The sequence below is a fragment of the Pteronotus mesoamericanus genome, unplaced genomic scaffold (genome assembly GCF_021234165.1).
Source record: "Pteronotus mesoamericanus isolate MK-2021 breed Mesoamerican mustached bat unplaced genomic scaffold, CSHL_Meso_final contig_100, whole genome shotgun sequence".
NCBI classification, from domain to species: domain Eukaryota; kingdom Metazoa; phylum Chordata; class Mammalia; order Chiroptera; family Mormoopidae; genus Pteronotus; species Pteronotus mesoamericanus.
Window position 1 is genome coordinate 3,576,126 of NW_026554999.1, and position 7,039 is coordinate 3,583,164.

Consider the following 7,039-nt stretch of genomic DNA (forward strand, 5'->3'; position numbering starts at 1 on the left):
ACAAGTGAACAAAATACAACTAGAGAAATAGAAATAAAGAACAAACTGAGAGTAACCAGAAGGGAGGGGGTAGTAGATAATCTGGGAGAGAAGGGGAAGGGCATCTCAAGGAAACTGTATAAAAAACCCATGGGCATGAACAATGGGGTGGGTACTGACTGTTGGAGCAGGGCATGGGCATGGCAGGGGAGAGCAACAGAGGGAAAATTGGGACAACTATAATTGAACAATAAAAAGAACTCACAACTCAACAAAATAAAGTTAAATTATATATTTAAAAATAGAAAATGGTTTAATTAGACATTACTCCAAGGAATATATACAGATGGGCAATTAACACATGAAATGATTCTGAATAACTTTAATCACTGGAGAAATGAAAATCAAACCACATGAAATACCATTTCACACATATACTGGGGTGGCTATAAGTAAAAAGACAACAATAAGTACTGAGTGTTGAGAAATTAGAAACCTTACACATAAATGGTATGAATTTTAAAAGGCGCAGCCACTGTGGAAAACAGTTTGTCAATTCATCAAAATAGTAAGCATAGATTTACCCCATAACCAGGCAGTTCCACTCCTAGGCATATACTCAAGAGAAATGAAAACATTCATCCACATAATACTTGTAATGCTTATAGCACCATTGTTTAAGATAGACAAAAAGTGCAAAAAACCCCACCAAATACGTGTCAACTTGTGAATGGATAAACAAATTATGGTATATCCCAAAAGACTGTGTATTGCATGATTCCATTTATATGAAATTCCTAATATAGACAAATCCTTAGAGACAAAAAGTGATTTGGTTGCCTGAGAGAGAAGAGGAAGGATATAGAAAACAACTGCAAATAGGTATCATGTTTCTTGTTAGTGTCATAAAATGTTCTAGAATCAGATAGTGATGGTGGTTGTACAATTCCATAAGTATACCATAAATCACTAAATCAAGCTCCAAAAGGGTAAGTTTTATGATGTGTGAATTATACCTCAATGAAAATGTTTTATAAAGAATTTGAAACCCCAAAAAAGGATGAATAGTTTTGGCAGTATATTAGATATGAGTAAGGAGACATATGGTTAAATGAAATCTAAATATACAACTTTTTTTGCCCAAAGTTTTGAGGGAATAATAAGGGTGCTCATTATACATGGGAAATAGCAGTGAAACGTGGGTGTGCATTATACGTAGCAAAATACAGGAAGTAAATCATTGAGGAAAGTAAGGAAATAGAAAGTATAAATAAGCATTTTGCTTCTGGTCAAGATGATGATGCAAGCAGACATGGCTTGGCTCTTTGAACAACCACATCAAAATTACAACTAAAACATAGAACAGCCATCACTAAGGAACATCAGAAACTGAGTTGAATGGAAGTCTGACAACTACAGAATTGAATAAACTACATCCATTCAGACTGGTTGGGGGGTCCGGACATGGAACATGCTGGCCCCACACCCCTCAGAGGCGAAGAGTCCCAGACCCACACCAGGCCTCCCAGCCCAGAACTCCAGTGCCAGGAAGATAAGTTCCCACAACTTCTGTCTGTGGAAACCAGCAGGGATTGAGTGGGTGGAGGAGGCTGCTGGAGCTCTAAGCAGATCCTCTTGGGGAACCATATGTGGACTCATCTATTCAGACTCATTCAGTCTGAGTTCTAGCACCAGGGTGGCAGCCTGAAGGGCAACAGTGGTATACAGAGAAAGACTGAAGTGTCTAACAGAGTCCTTTTGCTGAGCCCTCTCCCCACAGAGCTGGTAGGCTTGTGCCATATCTGAGACTCCATCAACCTGGCTAACACTGTGTGACTCACCTTGGAGGTCCACAGAGGCTCTATCCCATCCAATTTACAGGCCCACCCAAACTGCTCTTCCATCAGAATAGCTCTTCTTAGCTCCTAAATCTTATCAACAAGCAACAGCTGGCTTCAGTGCACCCTAAGCAGCTAGATTAGAGACACAGGTTGGCTTCACCTGGGAATCTCCAAGCCCAGCACAAGTAGCATCCATCTAAGATTGCTTTACAGCTCAGGCAGGGTGCACTGGGTGAAACACACGTGGGGACTGACCTTGGCCTGTACCACCCAGGAAACCCCAGGGCCAACAGTCCCAGCGGACAGCTACGGACCACAATGGAGCACCACACCCTGTCCCTGCACAGCTGATCCTCCACAGAGGGCAGAGGTTGGTGGTCAGCAGTCACAGCCAGTCCTAAGAGCTGACTGGTCCAGGTAAATTCCTCCCATTGATCTGCCAACAGCAACCGAGGCTCAACTATAAGAGGGGGGTGTACTCAGCCCACCTTGAGTACCCAGCTTGCTTGATATGGGAGGCTGTGCCACTTGACCCTATAGGACACCTTCTATATTAGGCTGTGCTACCAAGACATGGAATCAAAGCAGCTCTACTCAATACATAGAAACAAATACAGGGAGGCTGCCGAAACGAGGAGACAAAGAAATGTGGTCCAAATGAAAAAACAGATCAAAACTCCAGAATAAAAGCTAAACAAAATGGAGATAGCCTATCTATCAGACGCAGAGTTCAAATCACTATTTATAAGGATGTTCAAGGAACTTAATGAAGACCTCAACAGCATAAAAAAAGACTCAGTTGGAAACGAAGGGACACTAATTGAAATAAATAACAATTCACAGGGAAACAACAGTAGAATGGATAAAACTGAGAATCAAATCAATGATTTGGAATATAAGGAAGCAAAAAGCAACTATGCAGAACAACAGGAAGAAAAAAGAATCTAAAAAATGAGTATAGTATAAACAGCCTCTAGGACAACTTTAAGAAGTTCAATGTTTGCCTCATAGGAGTGCCAGAAGGAGGAAGAGAAAGAGCAAGCAATTGGAAATCTATTTGAAAAAATAATGAAAGAAAACTTCCCTAATTTGGTGAAAGAAATAGACATTCAAGTCCAGGAAACTCAGAGAGTCCCAATTATGATGGATGCAAAGAGACCTACTCCAAGACACATTAAAAGGCCAAGGTTAAAGATAAAGAGAGACATTTAAAAGCAAGAGAAAAGAAGTTAGTTACCAGAATACTGCCAGTTGGGAGGGGCAAGGGAGAGAATGGGTGAAGAGGTAAGGGGATTAAGAAGTACAAATAGGAAGTACAAACAGGATAGCAATGGGGATGTAAAGTACAGTATAGAAAACGGAGTAGCCAAAGAACTTATACCCTTTGCATGACCTTTGGGCATGAACAATGGTGGGGGGACTGCCTGAGGGAGTAGGGGGTGCTGGGTGAATGGGAGCAAAGGGGGGAAAATAAGGACAACTGTAATAGCATAATTAATATAACACAATTTTTAAAAAATATAAATAAGCAATTATAAGAAATAGATACTAAAACAGAAGTTTGAACTTAAGTCTGATAGGAATTCAAGAAACAAAATGAAAAGAATGGGAGAAAGGAAATATTTAGAGATAATGGCTGACAATTTTTCAGACTTGAAATGGGTAAATTGAAGTTTTGAGTGAGTTAACAAAAAAACTATTTTAAACAAATTTATAAAACAAATTATAGGGATGTCAGGTATCATGAATATTGAGGAGAAAAAATTTGTAAACATCCAAGAAGAAAATTATAATCAAAAGAATGAGAATCAACTAAAATTCTGCCCATCTAAATGACAGTACAAAGGTAAGAATGAAAATAAGATTTTCTTGGCCAAATTCTAAGTTCATTATTTATAACACCATCAAAAAGAACTGTTAACTAAGGAACCACAAAAAGAAAATTGAACCAAAATGTTAAACATAACATGCAAGAAGGGATGGTGTGCAAAGAAATTGATGAATATATTTTGAATACAAATTCTATTTCGTAGCTCAAAATAATAATAATTGTAATTATATACATAATTTATAACTGGAAAAATAAAAAGAAGATAGAACTAAGTACTAGACTACAAAAAAACTAAGACTATGGAAGAATATTAGTGTTAAAGAAATCCAAGGACAGCATATTGTTTGAGAAACAGATAAAGATACAAATTATCATTTTAGCTTATTAATTAAATGTATATCAAAATTTTGTGAGACACTGTCAACACAATAGTAATAAAATGTATAATTTCTAAACCTGAAGTAGAAAAAAGTACAATAGAGAAATCTTTATTAATCTAAAACAAGAAATAAAAAGGGTAATAATAAGGTAAACAGATATATGATGCATAGAAAACACAACATATGTTAGAATAATTTAAAAAATATTTTAATAATTGCAACAATGTAAATCCTTTAAGTTTATTTATTAAGAGACAGAGAATAGTAGCATGAATTTTACAATTTAGCTATATACTCTTTAGAGGAGACATAATTAATTCAAGCAAACAAATACAAAAATATTGAAAAGGAATAGTAAAACAATTGAATATTAACTAAATAAAATTATAATATTAATACTAAATAAAATTGAATTTTATAAATCCATTACAAGGATAAAGTGTGACACCATAAAACTTCATGTTGATAAAAGAAACAGAAAGCATGACTAATGTGCATAAAATAACTTGGCCTAAATATATAGAAAGTAAAACTAACAGAATTGGAAGAACTGATAAATCCAAAATTAGAATAGGGTAATTTAATACACCTCTTCCAAACTAAGAGGTGAAGTAGGCCAAAAAAGCAAAAGAAAAAATATAGAAGATTTGAGTAATTTTAACATATAGTCCTCATTTAACAACTAGTCAAACCTGCCCTTGTAGACATTTCATAACAAATTACATAAGGGCTATATCCCAATCAAAGTTTCTTTATGAAAACCAAAATTTGAACTTTATGTCATTATTACTTGTCATGAACTCTTATTTTTTCTTTTGGTTTTTTTCAACCATTTAATAATTTAAGTACTATTTTTTTATTTTTGTATGTTTAATTACAGTTTACATTTAATATTATTTTGTATTAGTTTCAGGTGTTGCAGCATAGTGATTAGCCAATCACATACTTTTGCAATATGGTCCTCCCAATATTTCCAGGACTCTTAACTTACAGGATGTACAAAACAGCCAGTGAACAAGATTTGGCTCACAGGTTACAATTTGCTAAGCCTTACACCAGAACACAAAGGAAATCCTTATAAATTCCAAATGTAATAGTAACTTTTCATTAAAAATTATTATTTCTGTTAGCACATAATTAGTTAATTATTATTTTAGAATAAATTAAACAGCTAAATATACTTTTTAGTTTATCTGTTTACTATAGTGACTACTGGCAGATAGAACTGACATAAACGAAAGCTCTTTGGTACTCTGACTCTTATTTGAATGTAAAGGAATCTTGAGACCAATAAATTTGAGAACTGCTACATATACAGTGCATTTTTATAATCATGAAAAAAAGTGGAAAAACTGTAACTGTTTATCAAGGTAATAAATAAATAACAGAATAGATTTATTTAATAAATAATAGTTAGTACAATAAATAAGACATATGAGTTAGAAACATGGATACATATCAAATAAAATATGTTGCAATTGCTTTGGCATTGATTTAATTTTTTGAGACATGTATAAAGTGCTAGAAATTTCAAGACATATGTATCTGACCCAAAGAAATATTCAGAACCATGGATCAGAATATATATACAACACACTATTTCCTATTTTTCACTATTATAAATATATTTATCATTTAACAATAGGACATGATTATATGAAGTATTGTTCTTAGAAATAATAAAGCTGCAGGCAGACATTTAAAATTATGTTTTCAAATAGTTTAAATGACATGGCAAAATGTAATATGTAATTAAAATATAAGAAGAACAAAGTAATATACCAGCAAAACACTTAACCAATTTGTTAGATATATAGAAACAGAGTAGAAAAACAATGCACAAAAATATGAAAGTTTATCTGGTTTTTAAAATATTTTATTATACATATTTCATATTTGCTTAATTATAATCAGAAAACAGATTAAATTTTCCCAAATTCAAGTCAAGATGTCAGTGTAGATAGGCATTATGTTCATCTCCTCCCATGACTGCATCAAAATTACAACTAAATTATAGAACAACCACCATTGAGAACCACCTAAAGACTAGCTGAACAGAATTCCTATAACAAAGGACATAGAAAAGCCATGATGAGACTGGTTAGGTGGGACAGAGATTCTTAATGGGATGGTCCCACACCCATGGTGTAACAGCTAAGGATCAAGAAGGTTATCATGGCTGCAGAGGTCCCCCCTAAGGAATAAAGTGTTGCAGGCTTACACCCAGCTCCCCAGTCTACAGAAATCCTTATAACACTGGCTGTAAAAATCAGTAGAGTTTGTGTCCAAGAAAGACAACAGACTGCTACAGACAAAGGTGCTGTAAATCTTAAAGAGTCCAAGCATGGACACACTTGCTCACAAACTCGCTTGTTTGGAGCTCCAGCACAGGGGCAGCAGCTTGAAAAGCATCAGGGATATTTGAGGAGGAGCAGAATTGACTAGTTTTAGGGAAAGAACTAGAGGGGCAGGGGGCAGGGTAAAGCTCTCTGGGAAGAAAGTGCTGGCACACACCCTTGTTCCTTTGTCGAACACTCCACCTACCCAGATGGCAAGCCCTTGCATTCACCAAGTCTGAATGCTCCATTAAATTGCCTGACATCATTCAACTGGCCCTGGTGATTACTTGAGACTCCATCCCATTCAACTCACAGGCTCGGTCCAAACCTCTTTCAGCGGCTTTTCCATAAAAACAGCCTTCTTCTGCTCTCCCTAAAGACTTTCTTAAAATCTCATAAAGGTTCACAAACACAAAATTAAGACTAGAAATCATAGATTTGTATCAACAGATGCAGACAAAGCACTTGACAAAATCTAAAATTCATTTACAATATAAACTAACACAAAGTAGAAATAGTAGGGATATACCTCAACATAATAAAGGTTATATATGACAAACCCACAGCTAAAATTATGCTTAACAGTGAAAAGTTGAAAGGTTTTTCTTAAGATTAGGAATAAGACAAGAATGCCAATTTTCACTACTTTTACTAAACATAGTATTCGAA